The sequence below is a fragment of the Ictidomys tridecemlineatus genome, chromosome 12 (assembly GCF_052094955.1).
Source record: "Ictidomys tridecemlineatus isolate mIctTri1 chromosome 12, mIctTri1.hap1, whole genome shotgun sequence".
In the NCBI taxonomy this organism is placed as follows: Eukaryota; Metazoa; Chordata; class Mammalia; order Rodentia; family Sciuridae; genus Ictidomys; species Ictidomys tridecemlineatus.
Genome location: NC_135488.1, coordinates 34,600,148 through 34,622,191, shown reverse-complemented (window position 1 = coordinate 34,622,191; position 22,044 = coordinate 34,600,148).

Below are 22,044 nucleotides of genomic sequence, written 5' to 3'. Positions count from 1 at the left end.
TTGCAACCAACCATTTTTGCAACATCTGGATAAGTAGCTACAACACAGCGTCTTTTCCTGTCTTGGGGCTCAGCCTCCCGTGGACCACAGGGTCAAGTGTTTTGCTTCATTCCATGGCCCACTCCTCTGTCTCTTCCATCAGTGCTGTCATTTTCCCCACTGGAGGGTCAGTTGGCCAGTCTGGACAATAGGTCTGCTATAAGCGAGTCTTTGCCTGGGGTATAGGTGACTCATAAATCATATCTTTATAACTGTAATAACATTCCCTGTCGTCTAGCAGGTGCGTTGCCTAGTGGTTTGTGATCTGTCTGGACAGTCAGGCTTCTGCCAAATGCATATTTGTGGAACTCTCGTAGTGCACATATCACTGCCAATATTTTTTTTTCTTGCTTGCTCAAGCAGACTTTTTTTTTTTTTAATTCCAGCCAAAGCCAGCATCAGAGATGTGCAAGTGATGACTGGCTAATCCAGTTGCTTGCTGAGAATCACATTATAGTTCCCCATGACCTTGTACATTATTGAACAGTAATTTCAGTAGACCAAAGAACTTTCAATGGCAGAGGAAAGGAACTCACATTTTATAAGCACATGCAATATGCCAAAGCACTGTGCTAGTTGCCTCATCCATGATATTTTATATCATCCTCCCAACAACCTCACTAGGTAGGTACTGTCTTTACTTCATAGAGAAGGAAACTGAGGCTGTTAAGAACTTTAGGAACAATACTAGCTAGTAGTTATTAAATCCTGGTGACACTATCTCACTTAGAATTGTCAAAAAAGATTAAATAAGATAAACTCCAGTTACCTCTATTTAAAATTTTTATGAATTCAAATGCAATTAAATTTAAAATTCAGCTTGTCCATCCCAGTAGTAACATTCCCAGTTCTCAATGGCTACGTGTGGCTAGTGGCTACTGTCTTGGATCATGCAGAAGCAGGACATTATCATCATCATCACTGAAGCTCTATGGATCAGTGCTACCCTAGAGCACTACTTATGAGGTGGGTGCAGGTATTATGATACCCTCACTATGGAAGAGAAAATGGAGGCTCTGATTGGTTATGTAACTTGCTGAGTGAAGGTAACAGAGCTAGTGAGGTAGGTTCAGGCTTGAATCCAGCTCTGAAGTCTTGCTCTTAACTACAACCTGTTCTGTACACTCAGTGACTTATATGAGGTTCCTTCCTGGTAATGGTGGCTCCTAGGTGGAGACCTCCTTGAGAATTCAGGAACAGTCATTATAGTCTAGTCTCTGAGTAGATCCTTTCCAATAAGCCTTATGTCTATTGTGAGGCATGAAATCCACTTTCCTTTTTTTCCTTCTATGCTGTCACTCCTTACCTCCACTGGTTATGTGCATGAACTTCCCTAAGGGTCTCTTTCCTCTGTGGGAGCCCATCTCACATTCACTCTCACTATGTCATTCTCTTGCATGAGGCTGGGGTTGGCTTCCCCATTTTCTCTGGTTATCTGTCAGGACTGGTGTGCTTACTCCTGGAGAATCCCCCAAATCTTTATTGTTTACTTTGAATGATCCTGGAAGCTGACTCAATCCCAAATAGTAGTCTGAGTCTGAGACTCTGGCATGCCCCTTGGGAGCATGAAGGATGCAGACCAAAATGGTTTTTCATGTGCTAGTGTGCAAAACTCTTTCACTGGCTCAGAACCTAAGACCTCCTCTGTGGCCCAGAAGAGGAGACATGTAAGGTAGCCAGTTTTCTCCCCTAATTCCAGCCTTGGGCCTCTGCTCCTTTTCTCAGCACACTGAATGGAACCAGAACCTCCAAGAGCTCAATACTCACCATAATTTAAGAATGTCTCTGCTACTTCTTAGAGTTGAAGAGGGTGACCCACCAGAGCCAGTTTGTGGAGTGGTCCTGACCAATCATGGGTCTATACTAGGCAGTTTAGGGGAACTAACTTTTAGGCCTGCTTCCCCTTAATCTCCATCCCTGACATTTCTTCTTCATCCTTACATTTCAGTGTTCTCCAGGATTCTCCAATCTTTTCTTTTTTATTCTCACCCAATCCACTCTCCCTTGTCCATCTTATCCACACACATCTATAGCTGGATGATATCTGTTGTGCTTCAGACTCCTACGTGAAGCTTCACAGATCTGGTAAAATAATATACCTAATAAAAAACCTATCCCTTTCTCCACAAAATGTACTTATTTTTCAATATTCTCAATTTCAAACAGCTACTCCATCACCCTACTCAATGGTCTAGTTCTGAAACACGTGAATCATTTGAGACTCCTTCCTTTTCTTCTCCAACCGTGTTCCTTTGTCCTGTTTGGTTAGAAAACCTCTCTCTTCTCTCTTCTTATGTCCAAGGCCTCACCATTTATATCTATATAAATATAATAAATTCTGGTCTTAGCATTCTCTCATCCTTCCCCTATAAAAAACTTTTTAAAATTATAAATTTATTAACAGCAGTAAAAATAATAGCAAAAATAATCACAGCCATTTATTTTCCTCATTGGGTGTGTCTTATATTTATAATATTCGGTACTCACAACAACCCTGCCACGTATTTATTGTTTTACCCATTTTACAGATGTAGAAACCAAGCCTTAGAGAGGGCTAAGCAGTATCTCTGAAACCACCAAGCTAATAAGTAGCAGAGACAAGACCTGAATTCTGTTTTCTTTAGCTTCAGACCCTTTTGTGTTTTAAGACTCTTCTTGTCCTGCCACTTGTTCTTCTCCTAGTGCCTTCAAGATGGAGTGTCAGCCTTCTCATCATGATGTACATGGGCCATGGCAGTCCACACATTTCTTCTCTTGCTACATACACTGCCTGTACCAAATTTATTCAGAACTATTGTCTTTCATGATCTTTCTCTGCCCTTTAGCATCTTCCACTTTTGAAATGTTCCTCTTGCTTGGAAAAGTCTTTCTCCACCGGTCACACTCCCCTGAATCCAAACATTCCAATTCAAATATTCAGATGTCACCTTCACTTCAAATCCTGTCTGACCTTCCAAATTTGTTGCTTCCGCTGTTCCCTGAGCTAACCTCTGTCATAACATTTCATTACCCCAACTTTTCATTGTTTCTCCTCTCCTCCATATAGCAAGAACTTATTTTTTGCCCTCTCTATATTTCTCTTAAATTTCATACAATGTACCTAGAACAGTTTATGCTTAATAAATGATGGTGTTCATGAAAATGTTCATAATGATGACAAAAATAAAATTGATGGTAGCATAGCCAAGAGCAAGGAACTTGCCCCAGAACTCAATCTTGTCTTTCCATAGACTCTTCCTAAGTCGTCTGACCCATCACATGTTTTGTTTTGTTTTTTATACTGACTTTATATTGACAACTCCAAATATTTCTCTGATATTGCCTTCTTTCTTGATCTTCAGATGATCCTATCCCACAGTTTATTTAGCACTTTTATTGGTAAATCTAATAGACACAGATTTATCTTAACATAGCTAGACCTAACCAAGGAGTAAACATTATGGGACATGGAAGAAAGAAACTGAAGACTCTAGAAGATGGAAAGACTTCTTATGTTCTTGGATAGGCAAAATTAATATTTTTTAAATGGCTCTTATAGTTTAGATATGAGGTGTCCTCCAAAAATTAATGTGTGAGAAAAGGAAAGAATTTTTAAAGATGAAATAATTAAATTATGAGAGTTGTAACCTAATAAGTGGATTAATCCACTGATATGGATTAACTGGGTAGTAACTATAGGCAGGAAGTATGTGGTTGGAGGAAGTAGGTCACTGGGAGGGGTACCTTTGGAGTTTATATTTTGTCCTCAGTGAGTGGAACTCTCTTTCTGCTTCCTGGTTGCTATGTCTTGAGCTGCCTTCCTCTGCTGTGCCCTTCCACTATGATGATTTGCCTTACCTCAGGTCCAGAGCTATGAATTTGACTGAGCCTGGACTGAACCTCTGAAACCAAGAGTCAAAATAAACTTTTCCTCCTCTACATTGGTTTTTTTTTTTTTTTTTTGGTCAGGTATATTGATCACAGTGACACAAAAGCTGACTAAAACAGAGATCATAGCACCAAAAAGCAATATACAGATTCAATGCAATCTCCAGAAAGATACCAATGAAATCCTTCACAGAGTTAGAAAAAAATAGTCTTAAAATTTATATGGAAGAATTACAGACCTAGAAGAGCTAAAGCAATTCTGTGCAGTAAGAGTGATGTTGGAGGCATCCCAATTCGCAATTTCAAATTATGTACAGAATTATAGTAACAAAACCAGCATGGTACTGGCATAAAAACAGACATATAAAGCAATGGAACAGAATAGAAGATAGAAAAAAGCCCACCCAAATATAGTCACCTGATCTTGGATAAGATGCCAAAAACATACGTTGAAAAAAGACAAGCTTTTAACAAATGGTGCTGGGAAAACTGGATATTCACATGTAGAAGAATAAGACCAGATCTCTCCTCCCTCTCTCTCTCTCTCTCTCTCTCTCTCTCTCTCTCTCTCTCTCTCATCCTGCACAAAAGGTAGCACAAAGTAGATCAACAACCTAACAATTAGACCATAAACTCTACAACTGTTAGAAGAAAACATGGGTCAACAATCCAACCTATAGGCACAGGCATTAACTTCCTCAATAAGACTAGTAAAACTCAGGAAATAAAACTAGAATTAATAAGTGGCACAGTATCAAGTTAAAAAGTTTCTGTACAGCAAGAGAAACAACTAAAAGCATGAAAAAAAAAGTTCCAGGAAATGGATGAAAATTTTTGCCAGCTACTCTTCTGACAGAGGATTAATATCCAGAATGTATAAATAACTCAAAAAACTCACCACCAAAATAACCCAAAAAACACAATGGGCAAATAAATAGTTCTGAATAGAAGAAATGTAAAAGGCCAACAAATATATGACAAGATGTTCAACATTTTTAGCAATTAGGGAAATGTAAATCAAAACTATGCCAATATTTCACTTCATTGCGGTTAGTATGGCAATCGTTAAGAACAACAACAACAAAATAATAATAATAAAAGCTGGAGAGTATATGGAGAAGAAAGGAATATTCATACACTTTTCTTGGGATTGCAAATTAGTACAACCCTTAAGGAGATCAATATGGAGGTTCCTCTAAAGACTACGAATGAAACCACCATGTGACCCAGCTATACCACTCCTTAATACTTCTGCAAAAGAATAAAAATCAGCATACTATAGTGGTACATGCATATCCATGTTTATAACAGGACAGTTCACAAAGGGCAAATTATGGAAACAGCCTAGGTGTTTGTTAACAGATAAATAGATAAAGAAAATGTGTGGTATATGCACAAAATGGAGTTTTACTGGGCCATAAAGAAGATCAAATTATGCAGTTTTCAGGAAAATGGACGAAACTGGCGAGCATCACGCTAAGTGAGATAAGCCAGACTCACATAGCCAAGGGTTGTATAAGTTCTCTCATGTGGGGAGGCTAGAGAGAAAAAAAGAAAAAAAAGTGGAAAACAAACTCATGAAAATTGAAGCAAAACTGGGAGAACAGAGAAAGAGGATGGGAGAGAAAGGAGGAAAGGAGAATCACAGGGAAATGAAATAGAGCCATATATGCTACATGTATATATAAATATATCATAATGAATTCCACTAGTACATATAATTATAATGCACCAAAAATATTTTAATAAAAATAAAAGATTTTGAACTCCTAACTGATCTCTCTGTTTCTATTCTTTTTATTCTACCATTCATTCTCTACATAACAGCCAGAATGAATTTCAATTTAAAAAAAATCAGATCTCTTCAATGCTTGTGCTTAACAATCTCCCAATGGCATCGCATCACACTTGAAACTACCAGAATCTACAAGACCCTGCTACCTACTCCCTGCCCTGATCTCCTCTTCTTGCTGTTTCTTTTCTTTTGTTTTTGATACTGAGGATTGAACCCAGGGTGCTTAATCACTGAGCCACAACCTCAGCTCTTTTTGTTTTTTATTTTGAGGCAGGATCTCACTAAGTTGCTTAGGGCCTCTCTAAGTTGCTGAGACTGACTTTGAACTTGCCATCCTCCTGCCTTAGCCTCCAGAGCTGCTGAGATTACAGGCATGCACCACTGTGCAGGGCCCTGATTTCTACTCTGTCTCCTTCCACGAGGCTCTGACACACTGAACGTTTTTCTGTCCCTTGACCAGATCAGCCTGCTTCTGCTTCAGGCCTGGGAATTTGTTAATCCTTGACCCAGAATTCATCCCTCAGATTACTGCATGATGAATACCTTCTTCCTTCTGCTCAGATACCCTCTAATCCATGTGGCCTCGCCTGAGTGCCCTACCTAAACAGCCCCAATTTCACCATCACTCTTTTCCTCACTACTTTCTAAATTAACTTGTTAGCATTGATTACTATCTGAAATAATTATTCATTTGCTTTTTAGTGCCACCCTCTCCTTGTGAGAATAGTGATATGCATTGTGTCTTATTTACTGCAGAGGGCACGTTGCCTACAACAATCTTTGACCCACAGAAGGTACTCAACAAATATTTATCAACTAGATAAATGTCTTTAGAATGAATGATTGAACAAATTTAATAGGACCTCTAGCCTATGCTAGTTTTTTAATTGCAATGAATCTCAGAGTAATAAGCCAGTGGTAACAAGTTTGCAACAACCTTGCCCATAATGAATGTCCCCAGAATAATTTCAAAATTCTTTTAGTACATGCTTCTTGGTAGACTGGGTAGCTCACATCCTAATACTTAAGCCTATCATTTTTATTAGGTCTGAGAAGAATTTTTACACATGTAGCCCTGTGAACTCTACTAAATAGTTATGAATTTAATTTTAGTGATAAATTACTTGGATGTGTTTTATATATACACATATTTGTATATATGTAAATAAATCTATACTTAGATTTTAGATGTGTACATGTGAATGCATGTAAAATCTCCATTGAACTTCTCTATATTACCACTGTAAGGTCAACAAATATAAGAAGAAATCTTTATTTTATTTTGTTTTCTTTATACTTTGGTGTCATCTTCAAACCCCTGTCTTCAGAAAAATCCATTGCATTTCAACAATTATTCTCCAAAATAATAAGATATCTAAAAAGAGAGTGATATAATACAGAAACAAGAAGGGTAAAACTTAAAAATACCACTTTGAGTCAAAGAAGTGAGTCAGAAAAGAACGTGTATCATATGATTCTATTGATATAAAATTTGAAAACTTTTAGTCTTGACAAAGCCAATTTATGGTAATACAAAATAGAAGAGAGGTTGTTTTTGAGGGATTTGACTGAGAGAAACTGCTGGTATTAAAGTGTCTTGTTCTGGGGCAGAGGTAAATGGGTATAACCATGAGTACACAAATATATGCATGCATGCACAGAAAACTATCAAGCCTACACTTAGGATTTGTGAAACCTATTATTTGCAAGTTATACTTCAAGTTATCAATCAATAAATCGAGTAGCAGTAACCACTTAGCCACACCAAAACTGAAACCTGAAGGGAGCTGATATAAAGTTTTAGTAAAAAAAAAAAAAAAAAAAAACCAAAAAACACACATATATATATATATAAATGTATATGTATAAATATATATATTAGTATTTAGTGTAGACTTCACTCTAGACAAAAGTCCCTGAAAACATAAGGAGATGTCAGGCAGCACATCAAGCAGTGCCCTTCCTGTTAAAAGGAAAAGTCTACTTAAGCCTTTACATTTACTCTCTCCCTTCCCTGTGGCTCTCAAGTACAATGGTGAATGTAAGCTACAATAAAAAGGTCATTTTCTTCTTTCAACAACAGTAACACAAGTGGCTACATTTCCTGATTCTGGATTAAGTTCAAGATTTCAAATACAACTGGACTCGTTTCTGATTAGAAAGTTTGATATTTATCATCGACTTCCCTGTCTTCCATAATCAGTGTGAGAGAGATTGCAAAACAGTAAACTGAAAGGGTCCATTCTTTTATTTAACAATTAACCCCATCTGGGTAAATAATACGGCGCGGTGCACTTGAGCCATTGCTGTCAGGCTCTGAGTTCAGAACTCAACACGGCTTCAAAGCGGCATCCATGAAACGATGACAAGATGCTACAGAAATGGCTTTTTATGTGGAATATAATGCGCATCTAGGGTTACATAGTACAGTAATGAGGAGAAGAGGGTTGTAAAGGCAGAGAGGATAGAGTGTCTGGAAGTACTTACCTGAGGGAAACACAATCTTGGTTTAGTTCAGGCCCTTAGGCCTAGAAACACAGTATATGGTCTAAAAACTTGAATATTCAAAAACAGTTTCACCAAGGGTTGTAAGGTTTCCATCATAGACAAATAAAAACAAAATTCCCTGGCAGTTACCAGAGCAGCCAAGAGCCGAGATGCTTCTGAAAACCTGAGCTTCCTTTTCTCTTTTATCAGATAATTTCATTATACAAAGGGGCATATGTCTTTTAAAAGTATCAAACAGCACATTAGAACCGTGAAAGCCCGTCAGTCAACAAATCCTTTTGATAAAGATCGATTGCTGCCTGAATAAGGGGAAAACATAGTCCAGGTCGATCTGTCAGCAAACGCATTCAAAAATCTATACCCTGAATTGAGACAAGGAACTCTAATAAACTGGGATTACTTTCCAAGAAAATATTTGGGTATCCCTACAAGCCGGGCCCCACACCTGACTGCATTCGGCATCCCCAGGAAGAAAAGGCCGAGTGCATGCAAAGGTGTGCGAGCATCTTTGGTTACTTCTGAGAAGCGGGCCTCACCTGATTTCCACCCATCTATATCACTTTTAGTAAATGGCACAGGGATGGAAATTAGTGGGTGAACCAGCTAGAGACTTGGCCAGCTCCAATTTCTTAAGTGGATTTTGCATTGTAATACAGGTAGTCTGAAAACCACATGAGAAACCCAGGGCCTGGAATCTTCAACAGCAAACTGCAAAGTCCCTCTGCAACAAAAAGACTTTTGCATCCAATTTATGTTAGTCCCAGATGTCTTTAGAGAGATTCATGAGGAGAATATAACATGGAGAAAATGGATTTGAACCATCTTTATGATCTAGGAAAAATAACTATTTTTGTCAGTTAATTGAGTTGCTGGCTTCCTCTCCCAGGGAACACTGAGAGGTTGAGATGCTATTGCTGATTAAACTCCTACTGTGTGGGCTTTTTAGTTTTCAATCATTATCTTATTTATTACTAGGCCAATATTTCCAGGCCAGCATCATTATAACCTCCAGTTATAGGTGGTATAGTAGTGGTGGGGAGCAGGGTTTCTTACTCAGGACATTTAGCTAATGTCAATGGTGGCACACGGACCCAGTGTGTCTGATGTGTTTTACTTCTCCACCAGAGTGACTGCTAGCCTCTGGGTTTCCTCTAAACTTCATGATCCAGGGTCACCCACTCATCAGATCTATGTCCTTCTCAGTGGTGGGGCTGACCTCTGGATCTTTTTGCCATATAATAAAATGAGCCAACTCAAGTTGTCATCCAGGTAAGGAAGAACTAGGGAAGGAGAAGAGAGGTCCATTTAAACTATATAGGTGGGAAAACTATTGACCTAACCCCAATATTCTGCTTGGAATATTGGGGTTAGGTCAATAACCCTCTGCTTGGAAGCAGAGGGGCAGAATATTCTCCCTTCAGATAGCCAGAGGGGTCTGCTAGGAGGATTCACGATCAGAAGCCTGGAGTGAAGAGACGAGTGGGAAGCAGAGAGTCTGTGCTCAGGCCAATAGATGAACCACTCTAGTTTGCCACCCAACCTCCACCTGTCTTTACTGTAGGGGAAAGAGTTGGCTTAGATTTTGAAAACAACAAAACCCTAGAAAAACTGGCTTCAAAAAGAGCTCAGCCTCAAATGCAACGGTGGGACTTGGGGCAAAGTGATCTACCCCACAGAGTAGTGCCAGTTCCATCATCTGTAAATTCAGGATAATGGCACCACCTGATGGAAGAAAAGTGAAGATTAAAGGAGACTTGCAGAGGAAACACCCAGCCAAGTGCCATAACATGGCACGTCCTCAGAAATCTTGGGTGTCTTTTTTCCTTTTTTTTAATCCTCTTCATCAAGAACCAGTTCCACAGAGGCATTGACCCTGAGGCTTAGTATGAACAAATAGATATTGATCAGCTGGACTGAGGAATTTGTCCACAGGTGTGACGCTGCCTACGATGGAGGCAGTTCTGAGGAACTGTCACTTGAGCAAAGCACTGCATATCATCATATTTGTGGCAACCAGGACTGGTGGATTTACCTCCCCACTACGGCTTTGTGCAACAGCATAGAGAAGGGCTCTGTTATTCATCTTGGGCAGAAGCCTCCTGAGGTCTTTGCCTGGTCTCCAACCTTAAACTCAACAGTCAGACTCTTCATCTGCTGTCCTCCCATCCCTAAGGACAGCCACTGTTCCTGCTCCCCACTCGCTAGCCCCTCGTCTGGTGCCCCCAGGTCATCTCCCCTTGGTGTCAGCCAGTTTTTTCAATCGGCTTTTCAATGGCTTAGTCCATATTTGAGTATAGGCATTAAGCTCATGAACTTAAGAATAAAGAATGAAGGGGTGAGGTGGGTGGGTGAGCGCGTGACAACAGAAAAGAGAGCCCCATCTTGTGCATGGAAAATGTAATCATGTTACCCTTTTGCTTCTGGTTTTGTAGAAAAGTGATTGAATCCAGAGTCCTAAATCTACCCTTCGCCTTAGGTGGTTATGGTAGATAGGAGACATCCATGTCCTGTTAGTAAAATTTGGAGGTTTGAGATACCATCTCTGAGGTTCCTTCTACCCAAGCATTCTATGTGTCTATCTTTCTGTTTCCTAAGGTTGGGAGGCTGCATATAAAGTAGCACTGGACTTGGAGCCCTGGGCTCAAGATTAAGGGCCGTCACTAACCTGATATGCTCTTAAGTGAGATACTTCCCCCTTTTGAGACCCCTCTCCTCAACTGGAAAAAGGAGATTTGTTATCAGGTAACTATTAAGGATTGTTCAAACTCCAATATTTTGGAATGGATTCAGTAAACCCTGTTTATAAGGCATACCTGTATCTCAGATGCTTTGACAAGTATAGAAAAACCTTCATATAAGCCAAGTTATATAAACTCAAGCAGGAATGAATTTCTGGAAGCTCCTTAGCATTCCTGGTAGATAACACAGGATACTCTTGGTGCGTATGCATATAGAGGACTCCAGAGACCGTTGGCGTGAGCTGCTTTTTTCTTTTTTGGAGGGAGAGGAAGTAGAATTTACTATAAAGGTTCTGTCCCTCTGGTCTGCCTCTTCCTTACTGAGCCATATGTAATCTCCTCTAGCTGACCTTGAGTTCTTTAATTTATTAAATTCTGATATATATATATATATATATATATATATATATATATATATATATATATATATATATATATATCAGGAACTGATCTGAGATCCCTTTCTTCTATACTAAAATTCTCAAGCAAATATCTACATAGATCTGATGTCCACATTTCCTCCTTCCACCCTAAGCACTCTCTCTTAATTTTACCAGAGTCAATAGTATTTTATCAAGTGAAAACAGAAATTTTAAATCCATACACCATAGAAAATTCCAAGTTTGATCTTGTTGCAGATTTTTGCTGAAGGATTCTTTGAGGGAATAAAATGAGATAATGTGTGTGAAAGAGTTTTAGGAAGAGACAAGGAAAGAAGTTGTGATTGCTACATGAATACCCCCTAAATCATCATTATCGTGACTATATTTTTAGGAATGACTTTACCATAGGGAAATTTTTCTCTCTCAAAAGTTCAATCCTTAACTATGGAACATTATGGAAATTCTTATCAACTATAAATCCCAAAATGATTGATAAAGGAATATGTATGTTCTTTCATGGCAGTTTGGAAATTTGGGGAGCAACAGGATTCAGAAGTGTGGGCCTATTCAGGGTTAGCAGCACATATTTCTTAAATCTTGTCCTTACCTGGTACCGTCTGCTCAATGACTGAGGCAAAGCCAGTCAAGTCTTCTGGCCTCAGCTGAATCACTGAAGCCTCAGTTGTTTCAGGTCTAAACCGATGGGCCCCACTCCCTGTGCGTATCTAGGAAGCCACAAAATTGACTAGCTGCCTACTTTAGGGGAGGGGTGTGCTTTGAAGTGGAAAAGAGAGAAATGTGAATTTCTGCTTTGCCATTAACATCAAGCGTGGGTAATGCTGCCTTCTGTCTCTAGTGTGTTTTCATGTCTTCACCGTGGGAATAAACACACTTATCTTTTGAGTTTTTCCTAGGATCTAACGAGCTACCCTCTGAAGGGCCAAGCACCCGTGGGAAGTGTACAGTAAATGTTGGCTCTCACCCTGGCTCGCTGTTTTGTATCCAGCTTTGGTCTTCCCCTCCTGCATGTTCTAGCAGAACTATATGTTCATCCTACCTGGGATTCACCTGGGTGCAGTCAAGGTGCAGGCACAAGCAATGTAGTCCTGACTTTAAAATCTAATATCCTGGGTTTCTCTAGAGTAGAATTGTGTGGGGTTTTGAAGATTCAATTCAGAAGCTGGAGCCTTTGATGATGGAACAGGAGATAGAAGCCATTGCTCAGCCGCTTGTGGTGTTCTGCTCAGGGCTGATCTAACAGCCCAACCTGTTTTGCTTTTTGAATCCCTTTGGATTTAGAGTGGGGGACAGATTCAGGGAGTTAAAACCTGAAAGTAGATTCCAGCAGTTTTAAGGGCATCCCAACTTGACATGCAAATTGCGTTTGTTTAGAGCATTTCACTTGGCTTCTAAAATAATATACCTAAATTATAGGCATAATGCATCAGAAGAAACGACTAAGAAATTAACTTTTTGAAGTTAATAGATGGAATCTGCCTGACCTGCTGGGCCATTTGCTTTGAACTTGTGAAAAAGACAAGAACCTGCAAGGGAAAATAACTTACTAAGTTTTGAAATATTTATCTCGGAAGCAGCAACACAGCCCCTTTTATGTACAGATCTTGTGATCTAATAAACATACCATGTGATTGTCCAGGGTGGCTGCCTTAGCCCATAGGTGTTTTGCTTTCTATTGAGTCTTGATTTTTCCTTAGAACTAGAATGAATGGCACTTTGACTCAGTCACTTACAGGTGAAAATACACTTGACTGATGAAATATAATGAAATACTTTGGACAAGCAATTTCAGCTGTGTCTTCTAGAGTGCATTAAGAAGAAAAAAAGCTTTGACAAATTCAGCATTGCTTTAAACAAAGCAGTGTGGCAAAACCAATCAGGGTTACAATGAAGTTAAAAGGCAGTAGCATTCAGAAGAAGTGTGGCGATAGGCCCCAACCAGGTGTCTTAATGCACCAGACAGAAATTCAATGATCTTTTTCATTTTTTGAGGTTGATATGTTCCTAGTAATTTTTTCTCTGTGATTCCAAGAGGAAATGCTTATAATTATTGGCCCTCCATGTAATGATTATCACATTTTTTATTTCAGAGCAAACACCCCTGGAAACACATTCCTCGTGGTAACCTGAAACCCCCCCATTTGGGCAAGATTCTGATTGATTCTAGCAGAACAAAGGAACAATTGCATCTCATTTGAAACCCAGATGAGGCACTCCATATTTTGTTTTAAATTGGGAGTGATAATGGTTGGGTGGTCAATACTTCAAGGGAAGAAGGGGGTAAAAAACCCAATATTGAACAGAGCTAGTGTACAGTGGCTATTTTTCTGGGCTGGAACTGGTTAACTAAGAATTGAAAAGTCATCCTTTGGTAGCCTGAACAGGAATCTACAGTCTGCAAACACTTATTCCCATCAACACTGCTCCAAGGAGGTGCCGAAATGCAGGGTCCCTCATTCTGATCTGTGTCTGTCCTGGTATGAATTAGCAGAGGGGAACAGGAAATGGATCAACCCTGTTCATAAGTAAGGAGGCCAGGCCAGGGGTAAGGGGGGTCCTTCTGCTTTCAATCAAGAGAGAGGGTGCAATCTGAGGCGTCATCAGTGCATCTCCACCCTGTGTAAACCCAGGCTTCTGCAGGGAGCTGGGATTCTTTATGGATGGAATTACACACTTTGTGAGTGAGAACTATTTCTTGTGGAGAATACCTGTTAGCTTACAGCAAAAATGTGGGTGGAAGGAAACACATGGGACTCGTGAATGAGGCACTAGACCTGACAGAGAAATCATTATCATCATCATTACTATATTCTTCTTAATATCATATTTTTAATATGAATATTACTAAGAATGATATTTTTCCCAGTTCCCAATATGGAATTCCCAGATCATTGTCTTTCATAAAGGCCTTCAGAATCTAGGAATTTGGAAGCCCAATGGCCATTGCGTTATTCCCCTTGTAGTAAGCACTGCTAGCTTTACTTGTAATACAGATGCTGATTCCTGCTCTGTTGACATGTTGGGTAGCTACAATTAAGAGCTGGAAACTAATTTGCTTAATCTCAATTTACTAATCCAATAAACTTCCCTGTCTACTTTGCTTGCAAAACAAGTCCTTGAAAACCACTTAAGTCACTTCATATTCCTAGGAATATTTATCTGTGGTCCATTGGTCTTAACCAGAGAGAGGAGGGTCTGGTTCCAGGATGGATATGGTTGGAGAAGCTGCTGAACAGAGGCAGGAGTAAGACCCTGGAGTACTGCTGGCCTCCTAACTCAGATCCTAAAGTGCAACTCCAGGATTCCATTTGAAATAAGTTCCCCCAAATGAAAGATCACCCATGTGTCAATGCCAGCACATAACCAGAAGGCACATTCCTTTTGTTATTGTCATTTTATCTCAGTTTTTCTCCTTTTGTGAAAATCAGTGGCAGTTGCCTCTATTTTAAAGAACATGTTGGAAATGAGCTACGTCTTGGAACCTTGTTTTATATTCAGGAATTTAATGTTTTAGCATCAAAGTGACCAAGGTGTTGCCATCCCTTTGCTATAAATCAGGGGTAGTTGAAATTATATTGTTATTTTTCTTCAACACTGTGGTCATTGTTGAAAAAGATCTCATATTTTTCATTGAAAAATTGTAGCATGGTAAATCGTTTAGAAATAACCGTAAGTGCCCAGAGAATGAAGGGAGTCTAACTTTATAGAGATATTCCCCAGGCTCTGCCTAAAGTCTTTCCAACACATTCAGGGAATTCAACAATATTTGACAAATGAATGATTTGTGAGTGCTGCAGAACAACACTCTAATCAGTTCAAAACATATGCTTCATGCCCTCAAAAAATATCACCATATCCGAGTCTCTATGAAACCAAACCACATGTAGAAATCATTCCATCAATTCTTTGGCAAGGTTTAAGAAAAACTGATGGGTTATTTGTTTCTCAACCAGGGCTCAGCCCCAGTTTCTAGTGTTGTGTGTCCATAACACAGGCCTCGGGCAGGTTCTCTGTCATTCCCTTACATTTTACTTATTTTTTTCTTCTTTTTTTAATGGTCCAAAGGAAGGGCTGTCCTTTCCATTTCAAATTTATCATAACATTATAATTGGAGGAAAATATCCACAGAAATTTTATTTTATTGGCCCAAAGATCAGTCCAACGTAAAGAGGAATTTTCTTGATTCTGGGACCACAAAGCTGTGGGGGAACTCTTGGATGAAAGTCATAACCCAGTAGAGGATGAAAGGAATTTAAAGGTGAATTTGGGGACTTGGGAAATTTAATACTGTGATTTGGTATCAGATTTAAATTCTTTCCAAAGCCACTGTGAAATCAAGGTGGGGGAGGCGTCACTTACCAAAGTTGAACGTTATTAAAATTATATCTAAAAGTATTTACCAGTCTCTTTTGCCCTCCATCCCCCATCAACACAATTTATAAAACAGGTCTCCATTTAAGTTGTTGTGTTTTATTGCACTACATGTTCTAATAAATTAGACAACCATTGTTTCTGCTGCTGAAGGTAAGAGTAAGTGTATATGCAAGTTACAAAGTTAAACTGAGATATTAAACCACAATTTTGTAAATCTGCAGATTCAGCACAATTCGACAAGATAAATTATCAATAAAGCTAAGAGATGTCTCAGTTCTTCCATGGTAGAGAAAAGACAAATAATCAGGAAAAAAATTCCAATCCCTAAATGAGCAGCTGAATTGATGGCTTTGACAGGGACATTCTGCCATAACTTGGGCAGTTCACACGTAGCAGAACTCAGAAGCAGAGAAAAACAGGCACCTGGCTGCATTGTATAGAAACACCTTCGACAAAGTGGCAGATAAAGAGTGATCACTCTCCCAGGAGCTAAGTAACATGGGAACATGTTTTTCTCCAGCATGCCCAGTTGGCCACGGCCATTACAGTGCTGACTGAAGTGGCTGGTTTCACTCAGAGCCCAGAGGTACTGAAAAATAACCCTGGCTTTCCTATAGTTCATGCCACCAGGGGGCATCCTTGCTAGATTAGCGGCTCTCCAGGTGGAGAGGTATTAAGCATACTGAGTGTACTGTAGTGGTGTTAAAACTGCACAAGCTTCAGAGTTTAATGGAGGTTTGAATCCTAGCTTGTACTTTCCCTTTCAGCCTTTATGTCTTTGTCTTAAAAACGGAGATTATATCGCCAATTTCATTGGTTCGCTATAAAGGATAAGTAATGTAAGTGTGGAGATTTTAATTGGTTCTTTTTAGTTATACACAACAGTAGAATTCATTTTGATATAATTATACAAGCATGGAATATATCTTATTCTAATTAGGACCCCATTTTTTTGTGGTTGTACATGATGGTGGAGGGTTTTTAGTATAGAAGTTGTTTTATGTAAGCATTCAATGCCTGGCAACCCAATGTCATCATTGTAAATTCTCAGGATGGCAGAGATTTGACCTTAATAGTTTGTTTGATAATACCCCCAATCAAATGGTTATCTAGCTTATGTTAAGTTGTGCTTGGAAAAGTCAAAACTAAAACAAACGAACAAAAATGTTAATGAAGTTTTCTAAATTCCTCCTCCTCCTCCTCTTTCTTCTTTTTTAGTTTTTGACATTTGCTGCAAATTCTTTTTATAAGTAGTTATTTATCTATGGAGATTCATACTTGCTCAAATGTTTTAATAATTATACCTTGACTGATTCATTTAGTGAGGCATTTTCTGTCAAAGGACTAGCTCACTTATTTAAAAATAAAAAGAATATCAGGATTTTGCACTAGCCAATACTAAAGTATTGACTGATTCATTTAGTGAGGCATTTTCTGTCAAAGGACTAGCTCACTTATTTAAAAATAAAAAGAATATCAGGATTTTGCACTAGCCAATACTAAAGTTAATATTTCTTCAAAAGAAGAAATATACTTTTCTTTTACTTTTGATATGTTTTCCTGCTGAAGTTTTTGGTTTTCAGGGTGTTTAATTGTTTGTTTTTACTCTGACTTCTCTCCAATTGTTCCAGTTTTTTCCTCTTAAAATACCTGTAAATCTGAGTTTAACTCTGTTTTCTGTCTTCTATATCTAACAGGTTCTTCTCAATCATTTCAGTCTTTATCCTTTTCCTTGTAAGTCTTCTCTCCCTTGGTTTACCAATTTGTTTTTTTTTTTTTCCTTTGGATCGATCATCTTTTGTTCCTGCTTTGCCCATTTGTACAGGTCTTAAATCTACTTGTAAATATGTGTACATGCTTTCTGAATTGAATTAATTCTGAATTACAGTGGAACACAGATTGAAAGGATAAATATGTGCGAAACTTAAAGAATGAATTACTAAAACCTAACAAGAGTTTAGAATATGTATTTTCTTTTGTTTTACCTGAAACATCACTAAAACTGAGAGTGTCCCTAGACTAGTGATGAGTAGATGAGGAGTGGCAATCACAGAACCCTGGGACCAATGCTTCCCATGCCCCTGCCCATCCACACTCGCTGCTGCTAATGGGTCCCAGCCTTTTTCCTCACAGATCCAGGGTGGCCTCACATGTCTTCATCTCAGCTCTCATGCTAGCTACAGTTCATCAGCTGGAATCCATACATGCCTAGAAAATGTATTTGCCATTGCAAACCCACTGAAGCATGGTTTTGGTCAATAGTACCAAAATGTATGATGCAAGACTTTTTTCCCAGTAGAATTTTTGAGGATTTTGGTTCTGAAGAGACTCCATTTGCCAGAACTAAACTCTTACTTTTAATATCTGTGGGCCACTTTTCCTGGGTTTCACTTTGAAGGATAGGCAATTTTCATTGCTCCCCAAATTGCTGTTCCTGATCATGTCCCTGTAATTGTGATTGATTTATACCTGGCTGCTAATCCTGTGCTTATAGTGGTTTTCTAGTTTTATCTTGGATCTTTTTTCCCCTGAGTAATTGTTTGCTGAGGCGATATAAGACAGTTTGGACACACATCATGAGTTTACTGAGTAACTAATATTATATAAATATGTGGAGAGATAAGAGAGGGATAGATTAAAAACTTGAGGAAAACACCACTCTGATTTGTGGATTTGGCATTTCCTAAGAACCTTTTGCTGATTATCAATTATGCACCAAACATTTCAACTAGACCATCTTATTTAATATTGATAACAACCCCATGAGTTAGATAGATTTATTATCCCCATTTTACAGATGGGGGTATTGAGACTCAGGAAAACCTAAGCACATTGTCCAAGGTCATACAGCTGTTAGATACCAGAGTTTAGATACAGCTTAGACTGTCTGATTTCAGAACCTCTTCTCCTGACAACCATGCTTTCCTGTTGAGGTTGTCAATAAAAGTACTTTCTTCAACAAAAACAAACTGCAATTTTTTTTTTGAAAGTCATCCACCAATAATAATGTCCTTTCAAATAATAACCCTGCTACTTCTGCTGTGAAAACAGATAAGAAATGGTGGACAGAACAAGACTTTGGGGAGAAAAAAAAAAAAACAGGAAAGGGAGCCCTGTCATTCACTGAACAGAAACATAAAAAAAAAAAAAAAAAGAACAAAGAAAGCCTAGAGCAGGGTGGTTTCATACTTTACATTGAAAACAGATTACAAATGTGTGTGTGGTCAGGTAACCTCATGGCCCCTACCCCCAACTCTTTTGTCTGTTTCTTTGCCCCAGGAGGAGAGAATTTGGGGAATTCCCCCTGCCCCCACTCAACTGTTAGCTTCAGGAAGGTCAAGCCCATGTTTTTCCTAGGTGTCCTCAAGACCTAGCCAGTGCCTGTACACAAGAGGCGTTGAATAAATGTTTGCAGAAGACACCAATGCTGAAATGGGAGGGATGGAAAGGGGAAGGAGAAAAGGAGAGAAGGACAGAGAAAGAAAAGAAAGAAAGGAAAGAAGTAGTGAGGAAAGGAGTGATGCCCTGTAACAGCGGTGCCTGGTCCTGCTGCATGGCAGACCTTTCCACCTGTTGTTGTTCTATCTCTCTGCTACTTGAGATTCATCTACTTGGACCTCAATCCATTATGGACTTGTCAAACACCCAAGAGTCTTCTGTTCTGGGCTTTTGACCCATTTCTTTTCATCTGGTATTCAGTAAAGACCTTCCACTGTTCACTGACATTTTTCTGGGGAGATGTCAATAATTGGGGCAGATGGAAGAAGATATGGCCTCCCAAATCTTAGTTAGATGGGCCAACCTCACCCTTGGTCAAGCTGCTATTAGAGTAGTGTTGATAACCTCAGACAGACACTAAGGATCCTAACCTGAGACCCAGCTCTATCCAAACCCCGTAACCATTAGGATCAGTAATGACTACATTGGCCAAAGGGAGCTACCACCTCAGAGTCATAAGAGTCACAGCCCAAGTGTGGCTTCTTCCCTACAAAATAGGCGACTTCTCTGGCTTACACAAATTCATCCTCTGTGAATCAGCTTTGCATGGAAAAGAAAGCACACTGCTCTTCAGACAAAACCTTGAAACTTAAACCTGAAACACAGTTTTGAGTTTCCCCATCAGTCTCTGGAGCTCTCCAGCTAGTTGCCCTTCCATTGTGTTGTTCCAGAATGTTCTTTCTCTGTAATGGCACCTACTGACTGGCTCAAGTATCATCCCTGACTTCTCATCTCCTATAGCCACACTATCATCAGGACTCTACCTCTGCATTTTAAGTGCATCCAAAATCTGGCCACTTTCCACCACTTGTGGCATTATAAACCATGTCACTGTCATCATTCATCTGTTCACTGAAATACACTCTTAGCTAGTCCCACAGCTGCCACTCTTGACCCTCTTCAACCCACAGAAGAGTATCAGGTAGTCCTTTTCCAGTCAAATTCAGATCATGACACTTCTCTGACCAATTAACACATGGATTTCTCCCATCACACTGAAGACAAAATGCTAAGTGCTTAACTTGTCTCACAGGTACCACATGAGTTACCCTATTACCTCTCTAACCTCATTTGCTGCCATTGTCCTACACATTGCACACTGCTATACATGAGCCTTTGCTGTCTTTGAAAATTCCAGAACCTTCCATCTGAGGACCTCTGTGCTTGTTCTTCACTCTGCAAATGTTCTTCCCCAAATGTCTTCTACTTAAAACTCATTTTCACCTCATTACAATTGACAAATTTTCTCTTCCCCTCATCCTGCTGAACTTCCCTTCACAACGCTCACCCTCTGACGCAATATATACGTATGCAGTGGTTTATTGAGCATGGATTGTGCCTCACTGAGGAGCAGAAGATTCATAGGAGTGGGGATCTGCTTCTGGCTCCTTGGGTACCACACACAACTCAATGCCTGGAATAAAGGAGGATTCAGCAAATATTTGCTGAGTGAGTAAAGGAATACATTGTCTAGGAATCTTTTCCAGAGGGCTTAGGCAGAAGGCTGAAGGGGTTTCCGAGGATCAGGGCCTAGATGCTAACTAGAAAGAAATGAGGCCAGTGAGTCTTTCCAACTAGTGTGCATCATCCCCATATTGCTGAACTACACCAGGCCTCGCTGGGCAAACCCAGGTTTGGAGAGTAGAAGAAACATGTGGCCCCATCTATTCCATTATATCTGTCATGGGCCTGTGATTCCTGCCTAATATGCTGACACCTCTGAGTCACTGTGATAAATGAGTTCCATACCTGAAGCAATGAAGCAAGTAAGTTCCTACAAAGTTAGACATCGAGGCCTAATGATGGGCCCAAGGTCACACAGGCAGTTGAGCAAGAAATTAGGATTAAGATCTAGACCACATCCCTTCTTCTTTTGGGTGTTGGCTGTCAAAAACATTATGCTTGGAGCTGGTCCACGTTTCATGGATGTTTCATTCAAACACAAATGAAAGAGAGTCCCTCAAAAATAGACCAGCCTGTTGGCTTTCCAAAGCTGTGGTCACTGAGTGTGATAGGGCAGATGAGTTTAAGCAATCAGAGCATTAGCAAGCCTCCCTTTGGGTTGCCCTGACTGCTTCCCTCTGTTTGCAGACATAATATTCAGTTTCTCCAAAACATCTCTGGTTACTGAAAGTCAATTTTGTGGGAAAATGGTGACGACAGTCAAACAAAGAGTTAACAGCAACCAAAACAAAATATCCAGTTCGAAATATTTTTACAACGTTCTTTACACTAGAGAGCGGTGGGGAAAAAAACAGCATTTTAAGTGCTGCTCTTTTTCCCATTAGGTTGTCTGCTTTTACAGGTGGCAAGTTTCAGCAAGATCTGAAGGCGAAAGGCTCATGCCGGGATGGTCTGCTGCAGAAGGGCTTGACCCGCCTGACCTCCTGCCCATGCATACGACATAATCACTCACAAAATAGATACTAAAATAATGTTAGCAGCCGCCTGGCCTAAACTAATAAAAGCTAGCACGTTGAGAGTTAAGGCAGAAAGCCTGTCCTTAGCTCACCCCCTCGGGCCTCAGCATTACCTCTTCCCTGGCCCGAATTAACAGAGCTCAAACCAAATGGCTTTCTGCACCTCCTTCTTTTCCTGGTGTCATTCTGACACTGTTGATTTTTTTTTTTTCCCCTCCCAGGGCCTGAATCAGTGAGTTTAAATGCCCTTCTCTTTCTCACTCACCACATGCAAACCTTAATTAAGGCTGTCTCTACATAACCCCAGCCTCACTTGGGGAGAAGTGAAACACTGAGTCGAATCACTGAGTCTGGGGCCCTCAGAGGAGGGAAAAGGCAAGGTCAGAGAAGGTCACATAGAACAG